The sequence below is a fragment of the Mustela lutreola genome, chromosome 6 (genome assembly GCF_030435805.1).
Source record: "Mustela lutreola isolate mMusLut2 chromosome 6, mMusLut2.pri, whole genome shotgun sequence".
Taxonomy (NCBI): Eukaryota; Metazoa; Chordata; class Mammalia; order Carnivora; family Mustelidae; genus Mustela; species Mustela lutreola.
The window spans coordinates 140,344,923-140,360,108 of NC_081295.1; the positions used below are offsets into that span (position 1 = coordinate 140,344,923).

The following is a 15,186-nucleotide window of genomic DNA, read 5'->3' on the forward strand; positions in this document are numbered from 1 at the left end:
GTTATTATATCATTATTGACTGTGTTCCCTATGCTTAAGTACAATTTATTTTTGTTTCTATTTATACATTTTTAAATTACAGTTTTTGGTTGTTGCTGGAGTAAGATTTGTAATTGAATTTTTGTATTGATGTTTTGCCTACTAAAATTATTTATGCTACCATTGATAGAAAAAATTACCTATAGATGCTTCTGAGTTTTTGTTAAGAAAAAAAGCAGTAATCACTAATTCAGGATAAGTTTTGTTTCTGTTTCTACTAGTTCTGTTGCCGTCTTATTCTTTTCTTCCTATCTTACTACACAGGCTAGGCCAGCCATTCAGTATTAAAAATGAATGAGAATAACAGGTATCTTTAGATTGTTTTTTACATTTAGTAATTATATAAAGGTTTGCTTTCTACATTTTTGTAGTAGCAAGTTTAGAAAGTTCCTTTCTAGTCTCAGTTGGCCAAGAGTTTTTTCTTTCTTTTTCTTTGCTTTAGTAGTCACAAATAGATGTTGAATTTTATCACTTTTTCTGCATATACTAAGAAAATTTATAAGGTCTAGCTCCTTTAATCCATTAGTGTGATGAATCGACCATAATCAGTTTTTTTTTTTAAGATTTTATTTATTTATTTGACAGATGGAGATCACAAGTAAGCAGAGAGGCAGGCAGAGAGAGACAGAGAAGCAGGTTCCCTGCTGAGCAGAGAGCCCAATGCGGGACTCGATCCCAGGACCCTGGGATCATGACCTGAGCCAAAGACAGAGGCCTTAACCCACTGAGCCAACCAGGCACCCCAATAATCAGTTTTTTGATATGAAATTTATCTTGTATTCCTGGGCTAAATGCAACTTGGTCACTCTTATGGATTAAATTGTGTCCCCTCAAAAGATACGGAGCTCCTAATCCCTTGTACCTATAAATATGACATTATTTGAAAATAGGGTCTTTGTAGATATAACCAAGTAAAGACAAGGTCATTGTAGTGGGCCGTAATCTAGTATGAGAAAGCAGAACACCGTATGAAGACAGAGTTGAAGACAGACATATGAAGATGGAAGCAGAGATTCGAGTTATGCTGCCACATGCCAAGGAATGCCTGGCACCACCAGAAGCAGGAAGAGGCAAGGAAATACCTTCCTCTAATGACATGGCAGGAAGCATAGCACTGGTAACATTGACCTCAGACTACTTGCTTTCAGCACTGCAAGAGAGTAAGTTTTTGTTGTTTTATCTTTTAAAAATTTTCTTCAAGATTTTTATTTATTTATTTGAGAGGGAGAGAGAGCACACAGGAAGGGGGAGGGCAGAGAGAGAGAGAAAGAGGGAGAGAGACATGCAGACCCCCTGCTGAGCATGGAGACTGACGGGGTGGGGGGGGGGGGCTCCATCCAAGGACCTGAGATCATGACCTGAGCTGCAGTTAGAGTCTTAACAGACTGAGCCTTCCAGGTGCCTCTCTGTTGTTTTAAATTGCCCAGTTTGTGGTACTTTGTTATAGCAGCCCTAAAAGTAGATAAAGTCAGAATTTCTTGCTGAGTTTTACTTAACAATACTTACTTTATTGAATCCAGTAAATATTTAACAATATTTACTTATTTAATTCAGCATCAATACGCATGAGTGAGATTGCAGAATATGTTCATGTTTTGTGGTGTTATATTATTATGATTATGATAGTCTTATCAAATAGATTGGGGTAATTCCTTATTTTTATTTTCTGAGACAGGGACGTCAGATTTGCCCTTTCCTTTACTATTTGGTGGGAGACCTATGGAAAGCCACCCAGGCCTGGTGTTTTATTCATGGGAAGATTTTTAGTTATGGATTAATTTCCCTAATTATTATATGACTATTAATATACTTTTCTTCTTGTGTTAGTTTTGTTAAGTTACATTTTTAAGGAATCTATCCATTTCATCTAGTTTTATTTCATCTCATCTTTACATTTACTGGCATAAAATTGTTTATATTATTTTCTGTTCAATCAATGCTGTTTCTGAAGGTATATCTCCTGTTTTACTCTTAATACAATTTAAAGATTTCTACCTTTTATCATGATAACTGTTGCCAGTGATTTGTTAATTGTTTTCAAAGAACCACCCTTTGGCATTTTATCTTCTCTGTAGTATATTTGTATTCTATATCATTACTCACACATTTTCTATATTCCTTGGACTTTTCTGTCATCTTTTACATACTATAATATTTAAAGCTACAAATTTTCCACTAATTACTGCTTTAGTAATCACATCCCATTAGTTTGCCTTTGCAGTATGTTTTCAAATCTTAAGTATTTTCCTATTTCATTATGAATTTTCCTTTGAAATAATTTATTTAAAAGACTATTTTAATTTCCAAGCATGTATCGTTTCCTTAGTTACCTTTTATGGTAGCAAATATTAAGGTACTTTCATTGTCATTAGGAATTTGTTATGTATGATACAATTCTTTGAATTATTGGAAGCTCATTTTGTGGCTTCACACCTGGTTCCACTTCCTTTCTTTTTTGTGGATTACTTTTTTTTGTTTATTTTTATTCATTTATTCATTTTATTCTTTTTATTCCCTCTTCAGGCTGTTTGGAAATTCTATGTCTATTTTTTAAATTTTTAAATCCATAACCTAACTGTTTTAACATGCACTCTTAACAAAGCCTAAGATAATTAATTATTCCCTACTCCTGAATCATATGAGCATCTTAGAATACCTTAATTTTGATTAGCCCTATGAGTTCATATTCAATTGTTGACAAGTATTTTAATTCTGGCTAGATTATGTTATTATTATTTCTTCATTTTATCAATTTTTAAAATATTTTTCTCACCTATTTTCTAATATTTTTTGTTTATCACTAGTTCTTGCAGAGCAAGTTTTTCCTCTGGAATCATTTCCCTTCTATTCATCAGTTAATGAAATTTTCTTTTATTGAAAGTCTTCTGGTAACAGCCTTTCTGCCATTTTGTTTGATAATTTTTTCCAGATGTCTCTGAGTTTTATTTTAATTTTGAAATTGAGGCATAATTGACACATAACATTATATTAACTTCAGATATGCAATATAATGATTTGATATTTGTATACTGATAAGCTTTTTATTTTTCCTTCGTTTTGGAAGATAACTGGGTAGAGAGCTTTTTGTTGACCATAAAGTCTAATATGCTCACAATGAATGAAAATGTAAACTTCAGGATAAGAACAGAGACTACATAAAAGAACTGAACAGAACACCTAGAACAGGAAAATACAACATTCAAATTAAAAAATAATCCTTTAACAGTCTTAACAACCTATATGAGTTAAAATGTGAGTCGGTTTACTTGAAAACTGATTAAATTATTTAATCTATAACTCAGAAAAGAATAATAAATGAGTACTTGTAAGACTGCTGTGGCCATCTCAAAACAATAAATAGATCCACCACCAAAAATCTGTTGGTATCTGAAAAAAGTTTATTATTTATATAACAAGGCCATTTGGGAGAGTTGGGCAGGCCTCTCAAGCTGCTGTGGAAAGAACTAAAGAAGTAGTGATCTGAGTCTTCTGCTGGTACCTAATAAGGCTTTCTGACTAGTTTCTCCATATGTAGAACAGAAGGGGAAAAGAAAGGGCTTGGTTTAAAAGCTGTCAGTAGTTAAACATAAAAAAGAAATGAAGCCAGACACCTGTTATAGAGACAATGTCAGAATGTTTAAAATACATGGGATTCGTGATCAGGAGGCAGAGGAAAAAGAGGATGTGACAGAAAAAACGTTGAAAGATAACACAGCCCAAAATGTACAGATTTGCTGAAGGTTTTAAATATACAGGTTCAAGACACTTGCAAACTCTGGCAAGATAAGCACAAAGACAACCATATCCAGTCAAACGGCTGAAAACCAGAAGTAAAAAAGAAAATATTGAAAGCTGGTAAGTATTATTTGTGTGTCTTGTCGGGCAAATTCCTAGGAACAGGTGAACTAGTCATATGGCATATAGCCAGTTCAATCAGGAGAAGAAACCACATAGTAACTTAATCTATGGAAGTATAAAGAATTATTATATTATAATAGGAGAGTAACTACACAGATGCAAAGGGAACTGTTCACTGACGGTGAACACCCACAGAATGATAAAGCTGAAAGAGGAGAGTCTTCCCCAAAGCTGGAGTTAAGCTTCACTGGATAGGTTGTTATTGTGGCCTTCTAGATGCTGAAGTTCACTGGGTTGCTGGGGTCAAAGCTGGTCCCTAACTGACAGGTAATCAGGAGATAACGTTCTGGGATTATAGCTGAGCTGAAGAAATGGAAAATATGCACAGAGGCAGTAGGGTTGCTGTTTTGAGCACAAGGTCTTTAGAACATTGTGTCTACATCAGGAAGGCCATAGAAAGACAGTGATTTGATCCAAGTTGTTGCTAAGGGGTTGAACGTTCTGGGCACGCACTGTGGGCATATACTAGTGGTTACCCCTGCATAGTGTCTGCTGATGCGTTATGCAGCAGGAACAAGAAAGCAAAACAAAACAATCAGAACAGCAGACCAGAACAGAGAAAAGAAACCTCTTATTCCTGCAATGTCTGTCTCTCTTGTGCCTTCCACTGACTGATGACGAATTTGAATTTAAGACAGTACATTGATAATTAGCATGTATGGTAAATGATGTTCAAATTTGTAAGAAATTGTGAGACTCTCTTCCAAAATATTTGTACCATTTTTCATTCTTATAAGGTATGAGTCAGAGTTCCAGATGGTATTGATGTTCTCCCCAGTGCTTGGTATTGTCAGAGTTAAAATTTTACCCATTCTAATGTGTGTGTAGTAGTATTAAATTACTTTTACTTGCATTTCCCTAGTGATTAACAGCATTTTTATGTACTTATTTACCTTCTAAATATTTGCTTTGGTGAAGTGTCAGTTCAGTTTTTTTTTTTTTTTTTTGCCTGAATTTTGAAGTGGGTTGTTCATATTTTTACTATTGAATTATAATTCTTTTAAAAGTATCCTGCATATGAAACTTCTCTATTTTTTCTCAATATGTGACCTATCTTTTCATTCGTGGCCTTGGGAAGAGCAGATAAATTGAACTTTGGTAAAGTTCAATTTATCAGTTTTGTAGGCTTATGCTTTTCTGTCTCCTGAAAATCTTTGCTTAAACTAAATTCACAAAGATTTCTCCTCATGTTATTTTCTGGACTTTCTATTGGTTGTAACTTTCATATTAGATGATATGGTATAATATGAATTCATTTTTGAGAGGCAATGGTTGATATTTGTTTGTTTATTTATGCATATGGATTCTAATCATTCCAGTAAAAAACTTTTCTCTTTCTATTGACTTGCCTTGGTGCTTTTATTGATTAATTGACCATATAGGTTTAAGTCTATTGGTTAAAATTGTATTAAAGATTCTTGCTTAAATATTCAACATGGATATTGTTCTGTACTTTCCTTCTAAGTTATTACTGGGAGTTGCCAGATTGCAAGGTTTGAGGGTATGGTGCTTTATACTTCCAAGTTTTTCCAAGGTTTCAAGGTTTCTTGAACTGCAAGTTCAAGGGGTTTCTCAAAATCAACTTCAGGTTTGATAATCATTAGAAGTCGTATAACTCATCGAAAGCTATGACATTCACAATTGTGGTTTCTTAAAGGAAAAGGCTACATTAAATAAGCCAAGGGAAGAGATGCATAGGGCAAGGTCTGGGAGAATTCCAAACAAGAAGTTTCTATTGTCGTCAGGATATGTTACCCTCCTCATAGCAGTGTCTGATAAGTCACACAAAGTACTGGCAATTAGGGAAGGTTATTTGAGCTTCTGTATTTGTATTTTGTACCTGTATCTTTATATTTAAAGTGGATTTTTGGGTGCCTGGCTGGCTGTCAGTTAAGTGTCTGCTTTCGGCTATGGTTATTGGTCCTGGGGTCCTGGGATCAAGCCCCATGTCAGGCTCTCTGCTCAGTGGGGAGCCTATTTCTATGTCTCCTTCTGCCCCTCCTCTGCTTGTGCTCTCTCATCCTCTCTCAAATAAGTAAAATCTTAAAAAAATAAAGTGTAAATATTATATAAATAGAGCTTGTTTTTTTAAAAATCTAATCTCACAGCCTGTGTCTTCTATGTTGAACATTTTGTCCACTTATATTTATGCGATCATCATTTTGGTTAGGTTTAAATGTGCCTTCTTTCTGTGTTCCATTTGATCTATTTTTTTCTCTTTTCCCCCTGTTTCTTGTCTTTTTTTGAATTGGTAGATTTTTTTTATTCCATTTTTTAGTTGAATTTGTAGTATGTGTTTTTAACTTGTACCTTTAAATATATTACATCACTTCACTTATAGTCTATGAATCTTAACTATACTTCCATTTATACTCTAGTCTTTTGCAATATTGTTATACATATTATTTCTAATTTCACTTCTATTTTTTCCATTAAACCACCAATTACCTTGTAAGAGGATTTAAAAAGAAAGGAAATGCCTTTTATATTTACCACATATTTACCATCTCCACTGTTTATCCTTTGTTTAGATCCAAATTTCCATACAGTTTCATTTTATTTTTGTCTGAAGAAATTTCTTTAACATTTCTTGTAGTGCAGGATTGCTAGTGATGATTTCACTCAGTTGCTGTTTGTCTGAAAAATTATTCCTTTCATCTTTATTTTTGAAAATTAAACACATTGATGTGCATAGATTTTGGAACTGACAGTTTTTCTATCACTTTAATTTAAAGACGTCTCTCCATTGTCTTTCAACTTACATAATTTCTGACAAGAAGTCTGTTTTCATAGTTTTAATTAGTTCCTCTGTATGTAATGCATCCTTTTTCTCTAACTGCTTTTAAGATTTTTTTATCACTGGTTTTTAGAAATTTGACTATGATGCACTTTGACTTACTCCTTATCACATTTCTACTGCTTGAGTTTCATGAACTTCTGGAATATGTTGGTTTTTAATTTTAAACATTATTTGGAAATTTTTCATTGATTATTTGTCCAAAAATATTTTCTGTTTCCTTGTCTTTTCTCGGGTTCCATTTTTACATATGCAGCACTGGTAGATATGTTCCATGGATCACTGACGTTGTGTTGATTTTATTTAATTCTTTTTTTCTTTATATTTTTCTTTGGATAGTTTCTATTGCTATATACCCAAGTTCAATAATGTTTTATCTCCAGGTTATAATCTGCTGTTAATCACATCCATTATATTTTCCATTTGAAATACTGCATTTCTCATCTCTAGAGATTCCACTTGTGTCATTTTTGGTATCATTTCTTTCTTTCTTCATCATGTTATGGATACCCATACCTTCTTGCACATATTGAGCACATAGTCTCATTTAATGCTCTTCGATCATCTGTATCATTATGGAGTCATATTTAATTCATTTTATTTTTTAAATTTCCTGTTCTGTGTAATTTTCATACTTTTTTATGTGCATAATTTAAATATTAATACAAATTGATTTTTAAATAGAACTTAATTTTTAAAACATCATGAAACTCAAAAAGGATGAGGAATGTTCTAATTCTGAGAAGGTAGGAATCATTGACCTAGGCCAAAATTGATATTAAAATATTAGTTTCATATCAGAATGTCTCATTTGTACATGAATTTTTCTCTTGTACTTTCTGCCTTTATAGTTTTAAATGAGAAAATGAATATAAATAACTTTACCTAAATAATTCCACTCTTTATGTAATCTCTACTGATACCATGAGGAAACAGGACTCATTAATGCTGGACAGTGATGAAACTTTTTGGGTCCCCAGTCAGAAACTCTAACAGCAACTTGGCCTCATAACAGTCCAGTGAAGATGGAAGAATAGACTCCCCATGCAGCCTTTGTGGAGGGAGGGCATAGAGCTAGAATAGAGTGTTGGTTGTAGAAAAATATTCTTCCTATTTCTTTGGTTAGAGAAAAAGAGCAGAATTTTCTTGGAGCTTTTTGTTGTTGTTGTTGTTGTTTGTATCTGTTGGGTTTTCTGGATATGGCACCCAGTATGGATATGTTGAGCCAAGCAAACCAGTCATAAGTATTACTGGGATTCATTTTAGGATGAAATTAAGTACTTTGAAAGAGTCTCATTAGTTCTAGTTTACTTTTAAACTTGTTGGGGTTGGTCCTGAGAAGTCTTTGATCTAGGGCTAATTTGATCCCACTCCTAATGCAATAAGCTCTTTTTCTGGTCCAATCAAGATAGAGCTGGAAGAAAAACATCCAGATAACTACTTACTTCTGCATTTTCTTAATGAGGCTCAGACCATGCTGTGTGTTGGACCTCTAATATTTCTCAAAATAATAAATGTAGAGTTTCTTTAAAAAAAATTATTTACTTGTTTGAAAGAAAGTGATCACACAAAGGAAGAGGGGGAGCAAAAGAGAGAAGCAGGCTTCCTGCTGAGCAGGGAGCCTGATGTGGGGCTTAATCTCAGGACTCTGGGATCATGACCTGAGTTCAAGGCAGACTCTTAACCGACTGAGCCACCTTGGTGCCCCAAACATACAGAATTTCTAATTTGAGCAATTTTGGAGATTTCTCTCATTCTCAAAAATAAAATAGTGTAACTAAAAATTTTACTTTCTACCCTTCTCCACCTTTCAAACTTCTATCCTTCCTCCACTACAAGGTAAATATAACATTTATTCAGTAGTGTCTTCTTCAGCCCTGAAGGCAGAGTTGACACAACATTCTTTACATTATATTACAAAATTGAAGATGCTAACTTATACCTAGCAACGGGACTGAAATGAATAACTAAGTGGATGATGATTAATGATAAAAAAGCCCCAACTTTTTCATACGTGTAAAAATGTTGGGAAAATTTTGTTGCCATATTATTTTTCTGTATTCTACAAAATAAAAAAAAAGACTGTTACAACAAAAATACTGAATTTTTAGCTTTACTTAATCCATCATTATAAATTGATCATTGAAAACAAAAAAGAAAAATGTAGAAAAAACTGACCGTACTGATGCCTGACTACAGAAAAGAGTTGCATATGCATAGATCTTGACTTTAGCAGATTGGCAGTTAAAAATGTTAGTATTTTAAAAGATAAATTAAAAATGAAATCTACATCAGAGTAGGGATATGCTAAAGCATGTAGAAAATGAATTATTGCTTTTTCATGTGTATTCTAGTCCATTAACTATTGAGTTTATATGTGTTATTTATACTCCCAAAGAGAAAGATTTCAAATATCTGTTTTCGAAGCTGTGCGTCTACTCCATGAAATACTTCCATTTCCATTTTATTTAATACTACAACTCAAATCTCCCATAAGAATATAAGAACCAAAGCTATATTATTTTTGGGAGAAAACTTACAAATATATCTTCTTGATCTTAAACTGGCAATGGTTTATTAGATATGACATCAAAAGCATGGTCAGAGAAAAAAATAAGCCAACCAGACTTCATCAAAATTAAAAACTTGCACATCATTATAGATCTGCACATCAAAAAACAAGAAAATGCAAAGACAACCTGCAGAATGAAAGGAGATATTTGCAAATCATGTATCTGATAAGGATTTAGTATACAAATATACAAAGAACTCTTAGAACAACATCAAAAAAACAAATAATGCAATTAAGTAATGGGAAAAAGTTTTGAATAGACTTTTCTCCAAAGAAGATGTACAGATGCTTGTTAGATACATGAAAAGATGCTTAATTTCATTTGGGGAATGCAAATTAAGACCATAATGAGATATCACTCCACACCCACTAGAATAGCTATAAGAACAAACAAACAGATGTTGACAAGTGTTGGGATGCCTGAGTGGCTCAGTGGGTTAAAGCCTCTGCCTTCGGCTCAGGTCATGATCCCAGGGTCCTGGGATCAATCAGGCCCTCTGCTCAGCTGGGACCCTGCTTCCTCCCCTCTGTCTCTCTGCCTGCCTACTTGTGATCTCTCTCTCTGTCAAATAAATAAATAAAATCTTAAAAAAAAAAAAAAAAACTTGACAAGTGTTGAAGAAGTGAAAGGTATTCATACATTGCTGGTTGCAGTGTAAAATGGTGCAGCTACTTTGGAAAATAGTTTGGTTAGTTCTTTGACATTAAACAAGAGTTACCCTATAATCCAGCACTTCTATTCCTGGGTATATATCCAAGATATTGGAAAGCATAAGATTACACAACTCTTATAGCCAAATAGTCATAGCAGCATTATTTATAAGTGTCAAAAAGTGGAAACAACACAAATATTCATCAACTGATGAATGGATAAACAAAATGTATTAATGCCAGCTGATGCATATTCAGTCATGAAAAGAAACGAAGCAGTGATACAAGCTACAGCACGGATAAACCTTGCAAACATTATGCTTCATGAAAGAAGCCAGGCACAAGGGCCACCTAAGTATCAATAAGGGAAAATGTGTGTTCCAAGATGGCCAAATGAGTCAGCAAAGGAGTCCCAGCCACTGCCTTGTGGCTCTTCTGGGTTCTTCTCTCTGCCTTGCTTCCTGTGTGTATGTGCCAAAAGTACCAAGTACGTGGAAATAGAAGGATACAAGTTATCTCCTTTGTCTGTGCTTGGGCTCAGATCAATCTGACTCAAATTTCTCTGTTATTGTGTAAAACATCAGGAAAAAAATTTGCCAAATGTTAAGGCACAAAGGTCCACCCATATTTCAAATGTCATGATAATTTATCTTCTATTTCTTAAAGATTCATTTACTTATTTTAGAGAGAGAGCATGAGTATGTGTGCAGGGGTGGGGGGGATGGGGCAGAGGAAGAGCGGCAGAGAATCCTTGAATGGCTCCCTGCTGGGGATGGAGCCCCCTTGTGATGTGGGGCTCAATCTCAGGACATGCGATTATGACCTGAGACAAAACCAAGAGTTGGATGCCCAACCTACTGAGCCACACAGATGCCCCAAACATCAGGATAATTTATGACTCCGACGATGTATTCCTTCCCAGTGCAGTTGATGAAAAGGAATCAGTGCAGTGATCATGATGTGAAAACACACTAATTGTATCTTGGAGCCATTTTAGATAGTATAAGATTGTAAAAAAAAATGTAAGCTAATGCAAGATGTAAATACTTACTCTTGAAGGATAGAGTAAAACATGAAAAATGATATAGGCACACCACATTTTGTTGTGCTTTGTTTTATTTCACAGATGCTTTTTTAAAAAACAATTTAAAAGTTTGTGACAACTTTAAATTGAATAATTCTACTGGCACCATTTTTCTAATAGCATCTGCTCAGCCAGTGTCCCTGTGTCACATTTTGGTAATTCTTGCAACACTTCAAACTTTTTCACTATTTTTAAATTTGTTATGGTGATTGGCAATTATGACTTGCTGAAAGCTCAGATGATGCTTAGCATTTTTTAGCAATATTTTTAAAATAAAATATGAACTTTTTTTAGACAATGTTATTTGCACACTCAGTAGACTACAATATGGTGTAAACATAACTTTTACATGCATTGGGAAACCAAAATGATCTGTTGACTTACTTTATTGAGATACTTTATTGCGATGGTCCAGAACCAAACTCACAATATTTCTGAGATATACCTGTAATGTAATGGAACCCTGGACTTAAAATCTGAGATAATATTTATAAAGACTGGGGGCACCTGGGTGGCTCAGTGGGTTAAAGCCTCTGCCTTTGGCTCAGGTTGTGATCCCAGGGTCCTGGAATTGAGCCCCGCATCAGGCTCTCTGCTCAGCAGGGAGCCTGCTTCCTCCTCTCTCTCTCTGCCTGCCTCTCTGCCTGCTTGTGCTCTCTCTCTCTGTCAAATAAGTAAATAAAATCTTAAAAAAAATATTTATAAAGACCGAAACAGGTGGAGGGGAGATTTTTCAAATAGGAGAATTAAAATAGATTTCTATGTCACTTGTCACTGGACAATTAGATAAACAGAAAGAAAAATATTCTGAAAAATCCTGAGGATAATCACTGAGTTTGAAATAAGAAAAAAAAAATCTTTCTAAAGAAACAGACAAAAAAGCAGACAAGTACTGTCTGTAGAAAACAAATTGGCAAACAAATACCAAAAGAGGCACGAAAACAGAAAACAGAACAAGAAGACAAAACAAGTCCAAATATAATATTTATAAGAACAAAAGTTAATGCATTAAAAGCACAAAGACTCAAATTGAATCAGGCAAATGAAAAGAAACCAAAAAAAGAAATCAGGGCTTGAAACATTACAATCAGACAAAGGCCAAAATAAGTACATGGAATAAAGAGAACCTCTTTATATTGCAAAAGCACACAATTCACAATGATGATAAATATAACATCAATCTTTATGTGCTGAATAATCTGTCCTCCAAATATACAAAATAAAACTATTAAAATACAAGGAAGAGAGGATGGAAACATTTTACTCAGAGATTTTGACTATCTTTCCCATTCTATGTGATCAAGTAAAGACATAGAGGATCAGGGGAATATTATGATACAGTTAATTTAATAGATACATATGAAACTTTATAACCAACACAAGGATATGTACTTTTTTCTATGTTATTTGGGGATTCATAAAAATTGATAATTTATGAGACCAGAAACATCTTAATAAATTTCTCAAAAAATTAACATTTTATCATAATCAAGTTAAAATAAAAATTAGTAACAATTTAATTCCATCAAAAATTACAACCTGATCATTGAAAAAATAAGCTTCACTTTACTTGTAGTTATGTATTAAGTGAAAAAGTAGAAAATGAAAATTGAATACTTCAATACTGATATCCACACCATACTTTAGGAGAAAATATATTGCCCTTATGGGTTTTATTATAAAATATACTTAAAATCATTGAGTAAATCAATTTGAAATCATATAAAAATATAAAGTAACTTAAAGGGAATAACAGGAATTAAAAATGTGAAAGCAAAAATTAATGAATTATAAAATAGAAAAAGAGTCAAATGGATAAAAATATTCCAAGAACTATTTTCCTAAAATGTCAAATTAATAGTCATCCTTCTAGCAAGACTGATTGGAAGACCAGAAGACACAAATCTGTTATTGTTGCTCTAATAATAACATGATTACCAATAATATCCACAACTTCATCCACTTACTGAACACTTGCTATGGACCAGATCCTGTACTGATGTCTTTATATACAGAATTGTTGAGTTTGGGGTTTGAATTCACATTCCCTGCACTTAAATTTTATCACTGTGAGCTTTCAGCTACCTCTATTCCTTCTGTCATAAAATTAGGATAATGTTAACCCGTACTTTATAGGACAATTGTGAGATTTTACAGGACAAACATGTACACAACAAACATGTAAAACGCTGACAGCAATATGTGCCATATTGTAGACATTTAAGAAAGTCAGTTTATTAAAATAGTTGTTTTTATTTATTTGACAGAGACAAAGAGTGCACAAGTAGGGGGAGAAGCAGGTAGAGGGAGAGGCAGGCAGGGGGAGAGGCAGAGGCAGAGAAAGAAGCAGGCTTCCTGCTGAGCAAGACCCCTTGTCCCACCATCACATGAGACTCGATCCCAGGACCCTGCAATCGAGACCTGAGAAGAAGGCAGCCACTTAACCACCTGAGTCACCCAGGTGTCCCCCCAAAAGTTAGTCTTAAGGTGCAGGTAGAGAGTACATCATTTAGAACTGTATTTGATGAGAATAATCATGTCTTTTGTAGTGGTTTAAATAAGTAAGAATTATATTTTCCTCATGCAAGAACTCTAGAAGTAAGAAGTCCAGAGCTGGAAAGGCAGCTTAACACTGCATGAAGCACTAGGACTTTGTGGCGTATTTATATATATGCTACTCCCCCACCCTCTTTCTCATATTGTTCAACCATAAAGAAGAAGGAAATCCTGCCTTTTGTGATTATGGTTGGAGCTTGAGGGCATTATGAGAAGTGAACTAAGTCAGACAAAGACAAATACTGTATGATCTCATCCACAAAGAAAGAGATGAGGTTTGTGGTTACCAGAGGCAGAAGGCGGGGGTGGGGTTATTGGATGAAGGTGGTCAAAAGGTACAAACTTCCTGTTGTAAGATAAATTAGCCCTGGGGATATAATGAGTAACATGGTGATATAGTTAATACTGCTCTGTGGTATATTAAAAGTTACTGAGAGAGTGGAGTTTTTACCTAAAAATCCTCATCTCAAGGAAAAAATATTTTTCTTTCTTTTTCTTTCTTTTTATATTTATATGAGATGATGGATATTAATGAAACTGACTGTTATAATTGTTTTGCTATATATGTAAGAAAAGTCATTATGTTGTATACCTGAAATATATAGAGTATATATGTCAATTATGTCTTAATAAAACTGAAAGAAAAAAAAAACACCAGGACTTCTTATAACTTCTTATTTTGCTTTTCTTTCTCTAGGGCTATCACCCTCATGGTCACAAGATTTTGGGTACACCTCCAGGCATTGCCTCTTGCAGTCCAGGCAGGAAGAAGGGAGAAAGTTAAAAGCTTTATCTTTATGAGGTTGTACTTTTTGATTTGAAAACAGTGCACTCCTCATTGACTTTTCACTGAACAGAAGTGCATTGCATGGCTAATCTTAATGGCAAAGGACACTGGGAGATTAAGCATTTTGAGCTGAGTACGATGCTATGCCTAACAAAATATGGTAAAGGAGAAGAAGCAATAGATCCTGGGTAGGTAGCCAGCAGTGTCTCTCCTGGAGAGGAGTAAAAGTTTTACTGTGTACTATTACAATATTTTAATAAATGGGATTATTGTTAAGGAGCTATAATATATATATATTTCTTGATTCAAAAAATGAGGAAGCTTAAATAATTACTAAGATTTTAAGAATTTTAAAAATTATTATTTTTTAAAATGTTTTATTTATTTATTTTAGGATGAAAGAGAGAGCACACAGCAGCATGAGCAGGGGGAGGGGCAGAGGGAGAAGCCTACTCTGCTGAGCAGAAAACCCCACCTGGGCCACCATCCCAGGACCCTGGGATTAGGACCTGAGCCAAAGTCTGAAGCTTAACTGACTGAGCCACGGAGGCCCAAGATTATTATAAATTTAAACAATTACATTATTATAAATTTAAACAATTACATTAAAAAAGGACACCAAGCCAGGGGGATTGTTTTTTAATTTCTTGAGGACACATTGTACCCATTAGTTTTTAAAATGTTCCAAAGGATACAAAAAAAAGCAAACATCTCTATTTGTGTTACAAAGATGGCAAAAATCTTATTACCTGACAAGAATTGCTCAAAGAAAAAAAAATACA

At 34.1% G+C, this 15,186-nt stretch overlaps 1 pseudogene; it reads left to right on the top strand.

The window, feature by feature from the left end:
• The first annotated feature begins 1,039 nt into the window (after positions 1 to 1,039).
• The window catches only part of LOC131834720 (elongation factor 1-alpha 1-like), a 104,652-nt pseudogene continuing 90,505 nt past the window's right edge, over positions 1,040 to 15,186 (top strand).